Source organism: Anolis carolinensis, chromosome 4 (assembly GCF_035594765.1).
Source record: "Anolis carolinensis isolate JA03-04 chromosome 4, rAnoCar3.1.pri, whole genome shotgun sequence".
NCBI lineage: Eukaryota > Metazoa > Chordata > Lepidosauria > Squamata > Dactyloidae > Anolis > Anolis carolinensis.
Genome location: NC_085844.1, coordinates 23,276,590 through 23,297,000, shown reverse-complemented (window position 1 = coordinate 23,297,000; position 20,411 = coordinate 23,276,590). Strand labels below are relative to the sequence as shown.

The window sequence follows — 20,411 nt, the reverse complement described above, 5'->3', positions numbered from 1 at the left end:
ATTGTCAGTTTTCAGATCCATACTTTTAGACACATTAATCTTTTTGGTTACATTAAATAATTTTAGGTGAATATTTGAGCATGTCTTGCAAATAGTTGTTTTTATTTATTTTTGAAAATGATGGGTCTCAGCATCATCTGGGTGATTATCCATAGAGACCGCGCAGGCTGTCACAGAACTAAGTTGTATTTATCTGAATTATTATGAAAATATTAAAATCCAATTGGATCATTTTCAGAGCTTATATTCTTTTGGAATAATCCACCTCCTAGATTTATCTGAGGGGAGCCAGCATAGTATAGTGGTTTGAATGTTGTATGGGTTCTCTGGGAGACCAATGTTGAATCCCTACTCATTTAAGGAAACCCACTGGAAAATCTTGGGCAGTTTTTCACTCTGCACCCATCTTCATGGACCAATGCTGATCTGGAGTGGGCTACTCTGAATCAGTTCTCTGGGAGTTTGCATGGCTAGTTGCCAAGCAAGCTGTCTGGTTGACTGGTATCCACACTGCAAATGGAGTACCTTTACGACTAAATGGAATCTCCACGACTTAGTGATACCCAGTTCAGTGCCACTGGATTGTCACCCTTACCTTCCCCCTCTCATTCTCAGGTTAGCACTGGACATATATTCCTGATGGTTGTCACTCATCGCATTCACTGTTGCTGGCCAAAGTAACAAAGCATGTGGAACAGGGGAAGGGGGAAAAAGGAGGAATTGCTTCCTCAGTTCTCCTATGGCTCCAGTAATTGCCTCTAAGCTGAGGATAGGGGGGAAGGTAAGTGCAATCCCCTGTCCCTGGGCAACCCAACCCCAGACAAAGCAGGATGGCTGTTTGCTTCTCTGTAGGAAGCAGCCCAACTGTTTGCACCACCACAAAGTATGGGTGGGCTCGGGAGCTTCAAGGAAAGTGGGACAAATCTGCAGTAAATGGCTTGTTCGATATTAGAATGAATGGAACTCGTGCATCATGTGGATATCACCAAGTTCATTAACTCTTGGTTCATTTTTCCTATGTAGATGGACCCTCTGCTAACCTCACTGAAAGGCAATGCCAAACATCTTGTGCACGAACGAGGCCAAGGAAAATCTGTGAGATGTTTGCATATGGGTCTCCATAAGTTGAAAACAATGTAAAGGTACACAATAACAATACTTACCTTACATGCTGACAAATTTGGGGATTTAGCAGCATCACTAAGTCATACTGGAAGAACACAACATGGAGATGGGGATAGAGAAAAGAGAATGGGAACCAGTAAGAATCAAGTCTCTTGCTTCATTCAATAATACAAACAGAACATTAAGCAATATTAAAATTGATATGTTTTTTGCAATTGCAGGTACAGTAGAGTCGCACTTATCCAACACTCACTTATCTAACGTTCTGGATTATCCAATGCATTTTTGTAGTCAATGTTTTCAATACATCGTGATATTTTGCTGCTAAATTCTTAAATACAGTAAGTACTACGTAACATCACTGCGTATTGAACTATTTTTCCTGTCAAATTTGTTGTATAACATGATGTTTTGGTGCTTAATTGGTGCTTATGTAAAATCATAACCAAATTTGATGTTTAATAGGCTTTTCCTTAATCCCTCCTTATTATCCAACATATTCGCTTATCCAACGTTCTGCCGGCCCGTTTATATTGGATAAGTGAGACTCTACTGTACTTATCTTTTTCCAAATGGGTCAGAGTGGGCCTTGAAATATCCTAGGCTTCAGTCACAGTATCCCTCCCTCCATCTTTTTCTTTCAGCTATAGAACAAGTCTAGGGAACATAATGTGCTGAAGGAGCAAAGTTGACAACAGAGCTCTCAGCTGCAGAAGCAGGCGACTGACCCAGAAGTTGCTCTTGAGCTGCCAATGCCTGAGGAGGTTGTCGAGAAGTCAGATGTTGCTGCCAGACAAGACGTCCTTCTCCCAGCTGTGTCCCAGGACTGCTGTTCAAAGAATGACAGAGAAAATGTTTCCGTTTGCTAAAGAAATGGTCTCTTCCCCAAGGTGCTTTAATTTCATTTCTTTTTTTAAAAAAATACAGAAGCAGTCTGGAAATATTACAGCCAGAGAGAAGAAATCCTTATTTGTGAATGTCTAAGTATAGTTAACTTTAGAGATAAATAAGACCTGCTGCATAAGACTATTGGGATCTCTTGCCTGCCCCCCTTGATTGCTTTCTATTTTCTGCCATGGAAAACCTATAGATCAGTAAACAATATGTTTCTGATCCTCTAGATCAGTTGTGCCCATTTATTTATTTATTCATTTATTTATTTATTTATTATGTTTATTTGTACCCCACTTTTCCTCTCCAGAAGACTCAAAGAGGCTTTGGTACTCTTGTTGTTTCAGACTTCAACTCACAGAAATCCCAGTTAGCTTAGGAAATGGGGGAGTTGAAGTCCAAAACACCTGGGGGACCAAGGGTTGAGAACCATAGTTCTAAATGGTATACATGTTGCAGGAGTGCTCTTGGTGGTAAAGCTGATAGATCTCCAGAATATGAGTTTTATCTGTCCCTCAGAAGATCTGGATCTGGCTGGTGAATAATCCAAATCATCCTAGTCTCCTGAATCTCTTCTCCTTCACTGATAACAGAAAGAGGGCAAAAGGTTCCCACTACCTCTGATCATTAATTAGAAATGGCGGTGCTCTATTTCCTGCTGTCAGCCAAAGTTTCCAGAATGGCTTCCAATAGAAACTCAGCCAAGATTTTGCAGTGCTGAATAGCTGTTCTTTGTTCCCTCTTCCTTTTGCTTCATGAGAAATGAGCATACTGACTGAGTTGGACACTCTCAGACAACATTTGAGAATGGCAGGTGTGAGACATTTTATTGCCTCAATCTTTTCCATTTAAGGGAGGAAAGGAGAGGGACAATAGGCTTCTAGCCAAAGTGCTAGGCAGAACGGTTTTTGCCAATGCTTTGCCTGGATACTCTGCCTTAATCTTCATTAATTCATCTATTTCCCCTTTAAAACTATCTAAATGGGTGATCACCACTACATCATGTGGCAGCAAATTCTGTAATATGTTTTATTTATTTATTTGAAGTGTATTTTCTGCCATCCTTGAGAATATTGTTTCAAATATTTTAAAAGAGGGTGGAGACCTTACAAAAAGTACTGTTAACTATCCCAGAAGTTTGGCATCCTTTCATTTAAAAGCAGACTGCAACATCTGAAATATTTCAAGTTGGTTTAAAAATAATCAAGGCGGAAATCACATGCAAGCACCCTGTGATAAGGTATCCCATAAAGTTGAGGATACCTAGGCTTCTTGCTCACCTCTTACTGGGTCAATTTTCATAACTACAGCCTTGCCATCTAATATAGATAAAGATTCTATTTGTTTGCCAGAAAGCCCAAAATCCTGACCATGATTAGAATTTGATAGCCACATTGGCAATATAAAGAAATGAAAACTAGAGCTGCATGTTATCTTCATTTACAGCCCAAACCCATTGATTCATTGGTTCTACTCTAATTGGTATTAATGGCTGGGTTTAGGCCTCAGGATTTTTCTATTAATGTTAAAAGGTATACGAAACAATTTAGAAGGTAGGAATCACTCCAAAGTCAATGATCCTAGGATGGTGATGACAAATCTTTTAGAGACAGAGTATTCAAACCGGGAAGGGGGGGGGGGGTAGAGGGACCCTTGGGTTGGCTAGCTGAGAGGGTGGTGAGCAAGGTGTTGAGCAGGGGGGAGTAGGGCCATGAAAGCAGAGGAGTGACAAGAGGTGAGTGGAAAAGTGAGTGGGCAAGCGGGTAAATGAGCAGATGAGAAAGCAAGGGGAAGTGAGCAGGCAAGCAGTGGGGAGGCAAGCGGCGGGCAGCAGGCAAGCGTTGAGCAAGTAAGGGGACATGCGAGCAGATAAGCATATAGGTGGGGTGAGCAAAGGGTCAGGCAAGCAAATGGGCAAGAAGGGAGCAAGTGAGCGGGTGGGGGCAGGAGAGCAAGTGAGCGAGCTAGCATGCCAGGTGAGCAGAACTGCATGTAATTAAATTAGCTGGATTTGAGATCTAAACATCATTGTGAGGATTCAATGCAAATACAATTTGAATGTTTTGCTTTGTCTTTACAGTTTTCATTATTTATGAAAACAGAAGTTCTGAAAAGTAGAAAGACACAATTTTTCATTTCCCTCCTGTTCATGACATGATGTGGCATGACAATTAACATGACAAGTTGCTATTTGATGGATCATGCACAGTTTCACAGTGACATTCTGTCATTAACAGAGGAAATCTCCTCTCCTTCTTCCTGGTTGCATGGACATCTTTGCCAATTTCAAAACAGGGTGCCTGTGCTGGTTCCTTCGGATTTTTATAGCATTAAAAAAATTACAGTCTGATGTCATTGCCAAGAACCTATGTGATCTTCCTGCACCTATGGACTTGCCCTCCACTAAAATAGATGGGGTTACTGGAAGAGCTCCATAAGTATGCTAAAGACTCAATACCTGCATTAATCCCTGGGACACAGCCAGATTCTATATCTGCAGATTCTAAAGGATCTGCAGACAAATTCTATTTCTTAGTCCTTTCCTATTACTTGTCAATTATGCTCTCTTTCACACACAAACTGGATATTTAGGTGTCCACAGCAACGAAGACTGCAAAAAGTTTTAAACAGGTTTGAAGCTAGAACCAACCAAGGAAGCTCAACAAAATTTACTTTAAAACCTCTGATTTAAATGATCAAATAGATCTACCTTTGCAATCAGCCAATATGTTGACAGATTTTGAATATACTTTCAACTGTATATTTCATTTGCTGTTCTTTCATTTGCCCATTTCTTACACTGATCTTTCATTTGCCCATTTCTTACAACAATAAAGTTTGTCTTTTCTGACAAACTGTTACTATTTTAATAATGTGATGAAACAAATACGTTTTTCTTATGAGGAACTATAAGAAAACACCATTGGCTTAGCTGGTCTCATAGTTATCCTCATTTTTTTTTACAAACATGTAAATAGATTGTTTTAAAAAAGGTTGAGTATTTCCAAGCTGTTGTGCAGATGATAACAATTACAAGAATACCTCACAACCTCTGAGGATGCCTGCCATAGATGTGGGCGAAACATCATGAGAGAATACTTCTGGAACATAGCCATACAGCCCAGAAAACATACAACAACCCTGTGATCCCAGCCATGAAAGCCTTCGACAACACAATTACAAGAATGTTCCCCTGATGGCTTTTCTGTGTTTTCTCCTCCCAATCCAACTGCTTCTTGTTTAATGAAAGGAACATGTGAATTGAAAGTATCCTTAACTAGAACAGTTCTTACATCTTGCAAAATAAACAAAAAATACTTCAAAAATTCTATTACAGGTTGTGCATCACTTTTCTTGAATTTTGAAATCCCAAATACTCCAAAATCCCAAATCGTCCATATGGGTGGCTGATATTTCTTTCTGATGGTTCAGTGTATACAAACTTTGTTTCATGCACAAAATCATTAAAATATTGTGTATAATATTACCTTCATGTTATGTTACAAAGTTTACATGAAACATAAATGAAAATTATGTTTAGACTTCGGTTTCATCTCCAAGATATCTCATTATAAGCAAATACAGGCATTCCAAACTCTAAAACACTTCTGCTCCCAGGCACTTCGGATAAGGGATACTCAACCTCTAAAACCAATTGCGTTCTGATTCAAATAAATCTTTCTTTGGAGCTTCACAATCAACAGTTAACAGCTTAACAGAATGCAGAGGAATGTAGGACATATTTCACAAAGAAAGATCAAAGAGAAATAGGCGGGGTTGGAACTGTCAAAAGCATATCTCTTCATTAAGAGGGGAGTTCAGTTTGATGTGAGGGAAAGTGAAACAAGAGTGACAGTTTAGCTTCTGGATCAAAACCTGAAGGCCGTAATGTAGGTTACTTGCAAGAAAATCAGGATAAGGACAGATAATAGTATTCAAATAAGATGGGAGATTATGAAAGATGACGCATATGAGTAAATTCATAGGGAAACATTCTTTAGTGCAAGATTTCTGATTCAGTGTACACCTTATCATTGGTCATGATTTGTCTGGGTTATAAATTTATGGTTCATTCATGTTAAGGCAGAGGTATATTTGATACATTCCTGATTTTATTCAATATATGGCCAAATTGCATTGAAAAAAACTCCACTGATCATTTATTATTTTCTGAGTCCAGTTTAAGATGCTGGCTTTAACTCTAAATGCTTCAAACAATTTAGGGCTACCTGACAGGGGTCAATACTTTTCCTGCGAATCTATCAAGTCAAATTCAAAGCAAATCTACTGTACTTTCCTCACATTTGTTGCTGTTTGTTGTTATTTGCAGTCAAGTCAACTTCAATGCATTACAACCTTATGTCCATTTGAATAATTTTATCCTAATCTTAGAGTCATCATACGTCATTAGCAATCTTATTCAAGTTGTTAATGACTTATGATGACTCTAAGGCAAAAATGACAAACTTGTGGCACTCTGGGTGTTTTGGACTTCTGTTCCCGGAATCCCTGGCCATTGGAAAAGCTGGTTAGGGCTTCTGGGAGTTAGACTCTGAAACATCTGGAGGGCTACAAGTTTGTTCTCTTTGGGGCAGTTTGACATCTGTGTGTACACTGTATATGAGATCTATTAAATATTCAAGACTTTTTCAGCTTCAACCAGGTCCCTTGAAAAAGCTGACAAGCTGATTTGTAAAAAGGAAGAAATTAATTGAAGTTATTTGGTATGTCAAAGTGGAGCAAGTCATGCTAAGAGTCTTCTCAGAGAACGTCCCAAACTTGTACTTGACTCTGTTTAACATACAATTTTAAGAAATCAGGATTATGCCATGCTCTCCTATGATGGATCAAGAAGTAGAAGAAAAATAAATAAATTTACACTCTAAAGAGTGGGAACCAGCATGGTGTACTGTTTGAACATTAGACCATCACTCTGGAGACCAGGGTTTGAATCTCCCCTCACCATGGAAACCCAATGGGTGATCTTGAGTAAGTCATACTTTTTCAGCCTCAAAGAAAAGCAAATGCAAATTCTCTCTGACCAAATCTTGCCAGGGCTAGTGCAAGAAGAACTACATCCACAAATGAAAAATAATACTTCCCCTTCAGTCTCCAAAGACAAACCATTGGCATCTAGTGTAGAATGTGGCATGCAGGTTAGGATTATAGGGTTTCAGTGACTGAACAAATCCAATACAATTGATGTGAAGAACATTCTTATAGCAGAAATTTGTATAAGATTCCCTCAAATCAGTTTGTTCTCCCAGTATGTCCTTTCTGTCCTTCATCACACAATCCATATTGTCAGATGTATGCTTTCCTGAGAAAATAGTGGGAATAAGAAGCAATAAAATTCCCATGGATAAATAGAAGTATCTTTACATAAGTCTGAATACAAGGGGGGAAATCTGTTCTACCACATTGGCAGATAACATTATATACAATTTTCAAAGATTTTTTAGTAGCATTTTTACAATCAAACTCAGTATTCTCCAAAGTTTTGTGTAAAGAACCATTCCCATTTCCTGCCTAGTTTCATTGTGTTTAATGATAGGTGCTTAATGATATATGGCTGACAAGTAATAATTTGCAACCAAAATCCTAGTAATCCACATTGCCCACAGTATAGGTCTATTGACCAACCCTGCATTCTTTTCCAGTTTTAGCTGGAATCAGTTTCTTGCATGCCTATTACTTATTCAGTGAGCGGTTTTAGGCATGTCAACCTGTCAAATGGAAAGGTATCATAACCTCAATTAGCCATTAGGCTGTCTTGCAGCAAAAATTGGTTGAACAAAAAAATTATTTCCGCTCAGTACTTTGCAGTTTCTCCAAATGTCAGGTATTTCTGTGATTTTTTTAAAAAAAGATTTTGCTGGAAGAGAAAACTCTTTTGACACATTGGTGCCATTTAAATAAAGACAGTACAAATCACATTCTCTGGGGACATATAGTTTTTTTTCTGGAATGAAAAGGTGGTTATGGTATATTCAACCCCAAATCTGCCAAATATTATGAATTTGCTAATAAATCATTTACAGTAAATGAACAGATTTGACTTGGGGATGTAATGTAACTCTTCTTTAGATGGGTTGAAAGTCTTTGTTCAAAATTTAGCACTATGCAAAGTGCTCCTCTAGCTTAGATTGATTGATGGGAGTATTTTAGAATTTCTGCTTCAAGCAAACATGCAAAGTATTGCAGCTGGGGAAGTTAAAAGGGGGACTATGCAATGTTTTCCATTTAACTGTGTTTGTCAATAGCCATGATCTAGTGAAACAATGCACAAGGGCAGTGTATCTCTCTTGTAATCTCTGGGTCCTACAACATGATTCTATAGTCAATTACCATAAGACATTATCCGTAGGATCTATAGTTATCTAGTGAGATGTTCTTAGTCATAGCTTTGATTATAATTTTGCCTCTAGAAATGTCTAAGTCTTCCAGTGCTATTCTGTTGTCAAACTCCAGTAGAAAATGGCCACAGAGTTACTTAAAGGACATAGAGATTCCCAGAAAGATATTAAAAGTGGTGAATAATCAAATTCATAAACTTTTTTTCCCCATATGGCAGACGGCTGTTGGATTTCACTGGTGCAGATGGAGGACATTTCTATTTGGTTCATTTATTTGATATGAACTTACCAGAATTTGCAAATGTCTTCATAAATAGGATGTGAAGAATGTGAGAATCTTTTTTAAAAAAACCTAATGCTTAAACCTCAAATTTCTCCTCCATTCATTTAAAAATATATCAGTTTCACTTAAAATTCTCAAGTGGGACAAAATGAAACTGGAAGGTTTCCTCAAATGTATGCATTCTTGCATTTATGAGCTTTTAAAAAGCCAATATAGTATGTCAGCATGATTTTCTGTGCCATATAATGCTAAATCTGTTTTAAAATATAATTTTCTTTTCTACCAGTAATTCTATGTTCGTTTAGGTGGGATCATCAGCTTTGTTCAGCATCTGTTTTACAGTTATCGATGCACATTTCCTAAATGGAAAATTAAAATCTGAAGATGTTTGATGCAAAAAAGAGATCAAGTCTTTGAAAAACACATTTCTTAAGGAAATTTGGAATGGCTATTGCTCAAGGATTGTACTCCAGGCTTGGTATTCCAATCATCTTATTCCCTGTGAGGCAAAAATACAGCATTTCACTCAGAGGCTCACCAGGTTCCTAAAGCCCCATCACCCTCCCCCCATGTTGATTCACGTAGGAACCAATGATACTGCTAGGCATACTTTTCAAAAGATCACAAACGATTTTAGAGCTCTCAGACAAGCTAAAACAGTGTAATGTACATGTGATCTTTTCATCCCTCTTCCCCATTGTAGGACATGGTTCAACAAGGACCAAAAAATAGTACAGGTCAATAACTGCTCAGGAAATGGTGTCAGGAGAAGCGTTTTGGCTTCCTTGACCATAGCTTGCTTTTCCAGGAGGATGGCCTACTGGCAAGGGATGGGGTGCATCTCACACAAGTAGGAAAACACCTTTTTGCACATAGACTTACAAACCTCATCAGGTGCACTTTAAACTAGATCCATTGGGGGAGGGGAACAACAGCCTTGCGAACAGTATTTTACCCATGATCATGGGGGACTGCCAAAAGGCTAAATGGAGGGTTGCACAAATACAACAAGGACCAAGTACCACGAGCACAATAATCCCAAATAAACATCTCGGGTGAAGGTCTCAGGGGATTACATGTCTTTACACTAATGCACAGAGCATGGAAAATAAGCAAGACGAATTCCAACTTTTAGCACAACACCACACTTACGATGTCATAGGCATCACTGAAACCTGGTGGGATGACTCCCATCTCTGGAATGTAGCCATCGAGGGCTATAACCTCTTTCAAAGAAATAAAACAAAGAGGAGAGGAGAGGGAGTAGTTTTATATGTCAAAAATTTGTCAAAAACAGTTACGTTGTAGAAGAGATGCAAGACTGCAATCCGGGAAACCAGCTTGAAAGCATCTGGATAAGAATCAAGGGAACCAGGACTCAAAAAGATCTCATTGTGGATGTCTACTACAGACTACTGAGCCAGGATGAAGAACTCAATGAAGCCTCCTGTCAGCAGTTGACCAAACAGGCACAAAGAAGAGATATAGTAATCATGGAAAACAAACTCGGCCAAGAGTACAAAGTCAAACAAATTCCTCACTTGCCTTGCAGACAATTTTATGGTCCAGAAGGTAGAAGAGGCAATGAGGGGATCGGCTACTCTCGATCTCATCCTAACAAATGCAGAAGATCTGATCAATACAGATGAAGTGATCAGATACTTAGGAGCAAGCAACCATGTGCTCCTGCAGTTCGCCATACAAAGGAAGGCTGAAACTAAGGCAAGTCAAACACACATTCTGGACTTTAAGAGAGCTGACTTCCAAAAAATGAAGGAAATACTGAGTGGCATTCCATGGACGCCAATATTAAAGGACAAGGGAGTTAAGGATGGATGGGAGTTTTTTAAAAGTGAAATACTCAAGGCGCAAATGCAAACAGTGCCAACAAAGAAAAGAAATATGACAAGTGCGAAGAAGCCAGAATAGATGTCCAAAGAACTTCTAACTGGGCTAAGACTCAAAAGAGACATGCACAAGAAGTGGAAAAGAGGAGAAATCACCAAAGAATAATTCAAATGAATAGCCAACTCCTGTAGGGAAAAAGTTAGCAAGGCTAAAGCACAAAATGAGCTCAGGCTTGCCAGGGACATTAAAAGCAACCAAAAAGGCTTTTTTTGCTTACGTCGGTAGAAAAACAAAGAACAAGGAGGCGATAGGGCCTCTGCAAGGAGAAGATGAGGTGATGGTGACAGGGGATAGGGAAAAGGCAGAACTACTTAATGCCTTCTTTGCCTCGGTCTTCTCATAAAAAGAAAGCCATCCTCAACCTCAGCAACATGCTTCTTGGCAAGGGTTGGACTGGATGGCCCACTCTATTATTCTATGATTCTAGGATAACAGCCAGCTTTGGAAGAGCAAGGGGAAGCAAGAGTGTGAGAGAGGAGGAGGATTCTGTCTCCTGATAACATGTTGCTGCCAGTATGCTGGCACAAGTGAAATGAACCCATCATATTAAGGTGAGTGATGGGAACCCATCAATAGCTCGGAGTTGGAGAATCACTGGGGTGGGGAAGCAATCCAGGAGTGGGATGCATACAGTTTCGTGTGATAGGGATCTGATCAAAGGTGACAGCCCAGCTATAGTGTTTCTTTCCCTTATATGTTAACCTCTTTAATAAGAGTTTTAAAAGAGTTATCCAATGTGCTCAATAAATGAGATCAGAACTTTGAATAGGTCATGTAAATGTATAGCTACAGTCTGATGTGGATTCGCTTCTGCCACTGTCATTGAATCCACTTGGCCATGGGTTTGGAACATATTGCACATAGCCTAAAAAAGGAACAATTTCTATAGAAGAAATTAAAAGCTGAGAAAGATGTGGAAATTTCCCACAAATGTGGAAAACATGATCGTCATTGTAAATGCAGAAATATTTTTTTTTAAATGAAATGAAATTTTCAACAAGAATTTCATTATCAGTTGTGTATATTGAATGCAATAATTTATGCTTTTGCTAAGATTATAAACTTGCAACACCAACAAAGATTATGTTTGAACTCTCACTAAATGGACTGTCAAAAACTGGCTTTAATTGAGCAGATGGCTTAGGACTCCTAAGGGAAGCTATAATTAAAGTGTGATACACTACAATTGATTCAACATGTTCAGCTGCCATGCCAGCCGATTCTATTTAATGATATTCATTCTTTGCTTTCCTGAACATTGAATCCATCCTGACAATTAAAAATGGAAGAGGTGAGGCAAGGGAGAAAGAGAGGATTAAATGAGGAGAGGACAATAATCTCTGAAGGATGGAAAAAATTATAAATAACAGAGTTCAGACCATATGAGTATGTATTTGTAGACTTCATGATAACTCCTATGTCATGAGAGTCAAAAGAAAAGCTTTTGATGCCATGTACTGTGATGATCCACACCAAGCCATATCTTGGGCAATTATCAGATTAGCGTCCTTTTGTGCTTTTCCTTATTTTAGCATTGCTGAAACAACAAACTATAACATCTTGAGTAGTTCCAACATTGTTCTAAATTGCTTCTTGAAGATTAATGAGCCATTGCTTGGCAAATTTTCTTGAACATTGAAAGCTGGTCATCTATGTTTGGTTTCAAAGTTATATTTTCATTGAAAAGTTGACACATAGGCAGACATATGTCATTGTTGTCATGTCAGACTTTATGAAATGGGGAGGTGTAGCTGGATGCAACCTTTGAAAACAGCCTTCAATTGATTATTACTTCTATATTTGTGCATTTTCTATCCATTATTTTTGTCCACCTTTCCCTCCAATCTAAACTCCTTCTTTGTTTTTGGCTGTGGAATGTCCCCACCCAACAAGGGCTATAGATATTTTCTCTTTTGGGCAGACAACCATCACATGTGTTTAGCTTATTTAAACTGCTAAAAGATGGAGACTATATGGACACTTCCAATGGATTTTGTGAGTTGCAAGGAGGAAAATCTCAACTTGTGTATGTGTGATGGCAGTGGGACTAGGACATAGAATTGCTGAGACATGGATTTAGAATTAACCAATTAAAATAAATATCCTCATGGTTTTTGCAACTTTCTACTTACATTGAGATTTCTTTGTTTATTATATCAATTAACATGGCTATCTCAAGTCAGCCTCATATTTAATTAGTTGAGGTATTCAGAGAACAGCCAATTAGATACTACAAATTGGGAATGTGCTATAAAACGGAGTAAACCAAGGGAAAGTACAGATGGTTCCATCAAGTTACAGAAATGTGTCTTGTGACTTTCTACAAAAACATTCTTTGTAGCATACACACACACACACACACACACACATAATTAGCTGTGTGTAGTTCTGAATAATAGAGATTCCATTTATGAGGACAGCTCCTCAAATTAAGGAGCAATCATCATTTTCATTGGGAATATCAGTAGCTCACCAAATTGCAATAATTTGTATTCCAGCAGCATGCAATTCTTTTTAAGGATCTCCTCCTGGTATAGCATTCAGGAAATTGTTTGAGATCCAATATGATGACTGATTTAAAATTCTGTTTTATTCCAGCATTTGGGATATTGAATTCCTTTGCTTTGCCTGTTAAAATTGCCGTATTAGGGCGAGATGATAAAGTATTCAAAAAGTAATTTGAAAACTCCTCTCTCTCTCATGTGTGAGACGCCTCAGCTACTTCAGAGCAAGAGCTTCCCTTCTTTCTCCTGCAATAAATTCAAATTAGGCACTTGTCTGTCTGAAGTGATAGAGGAGTAGCTCATATTAAAAATAGGAGTGCTTTCCCCTTGTAGTTCAGCCAAGCGATCTCATTACTGTGCCAATTCTGTTATTTGACTAGTTAGGCTGGCTTTCTCCATATTCGAAAGCAGAGCAGTATTGATTTCAGTGACAGTAAGACTAAGTGATTGGGTTCTTTTATCAATGCAGTAGTAGAGAATTTGCCCAGTTGTGTGGATATAATGTCAAGAGACTTGCTACAGAAGCACACATTTGGTTCGGGCTTAAATTACACTGCAAGTTCTGTAGATTTGCATGAAAATATGTGTCGCTCCAAGGTCTTTCTAGTCATGAATGTCAATAGACTCCTTATAGCTAGATGATGATCATATCACTTGGTCCCCCTTCCCTTTTTTGCATTTTGAATATTGAAATTATCGAATTTAATTACTGTATTGCATTGAAATAGATATAGAGGGGATGTGAACATGCTGACTTGAAGCAATCATGAGAAGTTCAGCATGGAAGAAAGGCTAGGGTGCAATGTAAAAAAACTAATTCATAACTGACATTTGAAGTACCTGTAGGAGGCGGAGTATTGCAAAGCAAAGATACCTACATGGGATGACTGCAAAGTGGACAAATACAGCAGTTCCCAAGATACAAACATCCGACTTACAAATGACTCTTAGTTAAGAATGAGAGTGAGACAACAGGAAGTAATAGAAATCTACCCCTAGGAAGGGAAGTTATCATGGGGGAAAGGTGTTTGTACTGAAACTTTCCCTCCAATCCTTGTTTCCACAACAAACCATATTTTCCAAAATCTAATTATCACAGGGACAGAAAGTGAAGTGAAATCTTCTGAACAGGGGCACAGACAGCAAAACAAATGCCACGGGGCTGTTAACCTTTCCCTATGCTATCCAAAGCTAACATATATATTTTTGGCTGGAGTTACAACTGTAAAAATGTGCCTGTTCCATCTTACATACAAATTCATCTTAAGAACAAACTTAAAGACCTATTTTGTTCATAAGTTGGGGACTGCCTATACATATAACAGTAGGCAGATCTCTCTTGAAAATGATCTCACATTCAAATCTGATTTTTTTAAAAAGTGAAATAGAGTTCTCATCCATATATATGGTTTGGTGTGGTTGAAAATGATGTTGTCATCTTTATTTAAGTCATTTCCAACTTATGGGGAATCTAAAACAAACGTATCACGTGTGTGACATGCCCAGGATCACAGAGTGGGTTTGAATGGCTAAGCATGAATTCAAAACCTGTTCTCCAGGATTCTATGATGTCCGAACCATTATCCACGTTGCCATTCCCATGATTTAAAACAGCTCAGAATAATTGCTTGTCTAGCTCTACACTCACTGCTAGTGTCCCATTAGTATTAAGAAAAGGAATAATTTTCATCTTATTCTCAATATGCCAGCAGACTTTTTCCTATAACTGTTGTGAGACAATGAGAGTGAGTGTAGACAATTTTGAACTAGACAGCCCATTATTCTAGGTCTGTGGTGGTGAACCTACGGCATGCACACAACTCTTCTCCAGTATGCCATTTCAAAGGACTTGATATTATTCTCATCAACTTTTTCACCATCTAGTTTTCACAATCATTCATAGAAATTGGAAATACGATAGCATGGGTAAGCCGAACTTTACTATTTTATTTGTACTCTCGGTATTTTGCCTAGTAGTTGCCCTTCCAAGTCCTAGACTTCCCATTTTTTGACTGCAGTCTCCATTTGATTAATAACTGAGCCCAAGGTATAAAAATCCTGAAATAGTTCAATGTCTCTATCATCTACTTTAAAGAATTTTGCAAGCCCCAAATTGAATTATGTTCAGATAATACATCTAAAAATGAAGCCACAATTTAATGGGTAGAAGACAGAATAATGTAAAGTTCATCAGGGACTTTTCAGCTCAAGATAATTATTCAATGCTATTGTACTTTCAATCTGTGAAGTGTTTTATGACACTAATCACCTTCACAGACTATCTGCCACCCAACTTGAAATTCTGTGAATAAGACAAAGTTGTTGATAAAAAATGGGTAGGCAATGTTGAAATCACTGTGTGGACATCCTTTTGACATAAAGGCAGAGGGTGAAGTTTAGGAGACCATATCAGCTTGTTCCAACACATTAATTTTTTTCATTTATATTGTTGTTGAGTGCCTTCAAGCTGTTTCTCAAGGAATTTTTTTAGTAAGCTTAATTCTAAGAGGATTTGCTACTATGTTCTTTTGAGTGACCGACTTGCTCAAAATCACCAGTGTTTCCCATATCTAAGCAACGGTACAAAATGTAGTACTGGGGAAGGTTTGCGTAACAGTTAGTTTAATTTGGTCACATTTATAGTAAAACTGAATTAAACTGTTAGCTGAACCATCTTGAGGGAACTTTATGGTGAAAAGCAGTTCTCAATATTTGATATTCAGGGATGTTTGATATTCAGCTTTGATTTGATATTCAGCTTTGTTATCCTGATGTAGTTGTTCATTCCAAATTTCAGAAGTCACCTACTGTTTACAAAAAAATTGAAAATGCCTCAAACGTTAGTGGATAAGTGAAATGTTCTGAAATTTGGTGAGTCAACAGTGGTCAATGTATTATAATGTTGTAGCAACTTTCACCCCAATAGCCATAAAAAATGAGGGAGAAGAAACTTCCCCCCACTGCGCAGCTGGGGAAGGGAAGGGGATTTGCCCCCTCCCAACGAAGGAGAGACTTCTGGAAGGGAGGCGGGGCTTCTAGGAAGCTGCCCGCCTCTTAGATCACTCACTTTTGGAGCTTCGACCCACCCGCCCGCCGCTAACAGTATAGCAGTAGTGTGGTCGCTTAGATGGGCCGGGTAGGAATTTTTTCCCTCCCATGTTCTGGGAGGGTTTTTCGCCTACCCTATACTGTGTGGAGTGGTAAATTGGGAGGTGTGGTCATTTAATTAGGTGGTCAGCGGAATGCTTAGGGGAATCTCTTATTTTGGTGTGCACCACAAGGCACCTCTGTTTTGGTGTTGGCCAGAGGCGTGAATCCTCGCTTAGGGTTTTTACAGCCCCGGCGAGGGTGAACAATTATGGCCTTGGAATGGGAGACTTTGACCTCATTTGTTTCGGAGGCAAAACTCTCCAACACATTCCCCTTTAGGTCATCCAGGTTTAGATAGACTGGGGACCTGGTGTTTCGCCCTAAATTCAGTCTTAATGGATGGTCGGGTATGACCACTAATATCGGCTTATGCCTTACCAAATTCTTAGATGGCTAAGGATTTTTGGCCCTAGTTCCAAATTAAAGTTAAATAGGTAACTATCAATAAAGTTGCCCAGTTTTAAACCCAAGCTTACTTGTCTTGTCTCGTTATTTCGGAGGGTTGGAGGGCAAAGGAGCCCATGGGGTTTCCCCAATCGCACAATTACTTTAACAAAATAGTAATGAAATTGTTAATTACAGTAACGAAATTTTCACTAACGATACTTTAGAAATGAAACGCCAGCACCCCCCCCCCCCCCAGTTTTTAAATGACTTTTGAAACATTTTTTATCAATTGCACATGCCTAGTATTTGCTGGTGATTGTTTTCCAGGATGTCTGTGGATACCAAAAGCCATGAAAGCTCAAGTGCCATTCTACAAAATCATAGTAACTTGTGTCCTTTATATAAAATTGCTTTTTAAAAATATTTCCAAGTTGTAGATGATTGATTCCATGGATACAAAATGCAAGGATTTGGAGGACAGACTGTATTGAATTATGTAAGTCCTTTGGATCATAACTGTTATTGCTGCAATATATCAATGATTTTTTTAATCACCCTCTGGGTGGCAAATAACTGATGATTGCTGTTGCTGGAAATTTCCAATGAATATTCTGTAAAACAGAGTATTTAAACAAAAAACAAACACCATCTGATTCCTTTACAAGAAAGTGAGAATGAAATACAGCAGACAGCAAGAGTAAACTGTCGGGATACTAGACCACATCTATTCCATAACTTTACACTACCTGAAGTTGGTGAATTGGGGAAAAAATGTTTCTGCCTTTAAAAAACATATACTAGAGTTGACACAACAAGTGTTTTCTTTCTTCAAAATGTGGTATATTCAATACAATCTCCTTAAAGCCCTATGATAACATAGTGAGATTTAATTTTATATCTTATGACAGAGAAATATCAAGCAGCACTATTTTTGTTCCATGAAAGGAAATGTTATTTCCTCACCACTTTTCATGCTTATAGTAGTTCTATTATATAAAGCAATGAGGGAGAAGGGCATATTGCTCATCCATCTATTTATAGAATTATTTAACCCAATCAGAACAGGACGTAAATTCTGTCATCAGATGACAAATATATAGGATTTGATTTAATCCGGACATAAACATGCCCAGTGAATTATCAATAAGGCATTTTCCATGCACTTTTAAAAAAATGCAATTTCAAGCTATGAAATAAATGGAAGAAGTCTATGTTTGGAACTGTATTTTCCCAGCCTTAAGGCTGTTTCAGAGTTTATTCAGAAGTCAATTTCTTTGATCTTATCCTTCACGCACCTCCTGCTGGTCAGAATTACTTGTAGGACCAGTGAATATAGCCTTGGAAATTCTGAGTGACATATACTGAGGTTGGAAAAAGGCCAACTCTATATTCTGCTATTGCTCATACAATCACAAGTACTACTGGAGCTTCTGATGTTGTGAAACTTCATTTTGAAGGAGTCATTCTCAGTTCTTCTGCTTCAGCAGCTCCTGAAATCTTTCAACTTCACTTGATTTTCCCCCCTTTACACTGACTGGAATATATTCTATTATTTTTGACTAGATGACTCCAACAAGACATCCAAGTTTTCTCCTACATATTCTTCTAAACATACAGCAGAGAATTTTGTTAACATAAGTATTTGGAGAGTTAGTTCTCAATTTTTTTAAATCTTATACTAATTTATAGAAGTTCATGGAAGAAAATATTCTTTTCCTCATGTCTTCCAATCCTCTCTGCATTATGTGGGATGAGATACAGAGGACTGCTGAAGAAGGGAGAAGTTGAAAGAAAACCTCCACTAATTTGGATTTCTCACTTACAGTTTTGGAAGAAGTGTGACACCCAGTCTGGGCATTGCCACCTGATATATATGCTGGGCCTGAAGAGAATTTATGCACATGCAAGGCACTTGAGGTTCAGCAACAAAAAAACAACAAGAATGATGGTAGAGTAAATGATAAATTGATTACCTGTCAGGATGTATGGATTGTATCTGTAAAACAGTGTGGGGACCATGTGGACTGACACTTCGGGGACAGTTGGGGCTTTCGACAGGCCACTCTGGGGACTGGGGACCAATGGGAGTTGTTGATTGCAGAGGGGCAGGTTTGGTGGTAGGAGGAGTGGGGGCTCCCCTCCCTCCCTTTTGGTGGTGTGTGGCATGGGCCTTGGAGGGAGGGTCTGGTGGTTTACCAGGGGGGCAATGGTGACAGTGTCCCGGTATTGTGCAGGTCAGTAACAACAGCATCCCCTGGCATGGTTAAGCAGTATTGGTCAGCAGCAGGCTGCCCAATCACGGATCCAGGACCCATGCATGGCTGCCAACCTGATTCTCTTCTGTAAGCAATAAACAAGTTGTGGCATTTTTTTTTCTTCCCAACACCGCATCTGTGTTGTAATTGGGTTTGCTGGTGGGAGGCATTAGTTGGGCATGTAATGTTCATTATAGCAATATTCACAAAGCACATCTGAAAAACATGGCACATAACTGTGATTGCCTTCAAGTGGGTCTACACTGCCTTAGAGTGTGTCACTAAATCCGCAGCCTGTCTGGAGCAGAAATTATCCAGACTGGACCTAGAGATATATTGACATACCCAGCCTAACCTGCTGCGGTGTCACAATTGCATCCACATGGTCCAACTAGGCCAAGAATGTATCAGACCTGTTGGTTGCCTCACTCAATGTGTCACACCTGCCACTCTCAGACAGGCACATGCTTCAGCACAAACATCTGGTTGTCATAGACACCCTGTTCTGACATCAGAAGAGGCACCCACATTATTAAGATTAAGGAGGAGGGTAATCTCCCCTCCTTCCTAGACCAGTGTTTCTCTAACTGTGCTCCTCCAGGTGTTTGGGACTTCAGTTCTCAGAAATCCCAGCCAGCTTATCAGCTGTTAGGAATTGTGGGAGCTGAAGTCCAAAACATCTGGAGGAGTACAGTTTGAGAAACTCTGTCCTAGACATATGGACACCTCTGTTGATGCCAGAACAGAGCACCTGTGATAGCCAAGTATCCCATGCGGACAACAGGCATAAATAAGCATGAACTGACTTTAAAAAAATCACTGCTAAAACTGAAAAGATTAAGCGAGACCAAAAGCACCTAGTGAATCTTACCACCTCATCACATTGAGAGGGGAAAGCATGGGTGACTGTCTCTTTAAGAGTAAAGGATCGCCCCTCCCCTCTTATATCGTCAGCAGTTCTGTTTTGAGTTGTGCCTCCCCGATACACTTACACATGGAAACTTAAGATCACTTACTGCAGGGGTTGCATTCCAGGACCACCCACGAAAAGTGAAAATCTGCGATGTAGGGATGCTATATTTATTTTAATATTTATACCTTATTTTAATAATTATACACTATTATTTGCTGCCTGGTTGCCTCCCAACATGGAGGGGGTGGGGCCAGTGGTGAAGAAGAAGAAGCTTGTGGGAAGAGGAGGGGATTCCTTCCTTCCTTCTTTGCAGTTCCTCCTTGCCATTTGCTTCAAGGGGGGAAGAGGAGTAGGAGGAGGAGGGGCTTGGGTGGTCTCAGCAGAGCCTCTGCCTCTGCCATTTCTGTGTGAAGGAGAGGGAGAACAGCAGGGGAAGTGTCATGTGTATCTCCCTTGGGGGGGGGGGAAGGGAGGGGAAAACCCACAAAACAGTGAGGGCGCGAAAAGCAAACTGTGAAGTAGTGAGGAAACACTGTACATTCATCTTACATTCATTAAAAGGTCAGCATTACTTTTTTTTTTAACCAGGAAAAACAACAATATCCAAAACTAAGAGATTCCTTGCCTTGCCTTACTCAA

The 20,411-nt window shown here is 39.1% G+C and overlaps 1 long non-coding RNA gene across 6 annotated transcripts in view; it reads right to left on the bottom strand.

Annotated features, from left to right (window-relative positions):
* The window catches only part of LOC103278472 (uncharacterized), a 272,474-nt gene that overhangs the window by 1,648 nt on the left and 250,415 nt on the right, over positions 1–20,411 (bottom strand). For 5 of the 6 annotated variants that reach the window (XR_010005890.1, XR_010005889.1, XR_010005891.1 and 2 more), the window contains 2 exons: positions 1,854–1,954; positions 1,164–1,210 (listed from right to left, as the gene is read on the bottom strand). This is a non-coding gene — a long non-coding RNA (uncharacterized LOC103278472). The remainder of the gene's footprint in view (positions 1–1,163; positions 1,211–1,853; positions 1,955–20,411) is intronic. The other variant, XR_010005892.1, reaches the window with a different exon arrangement.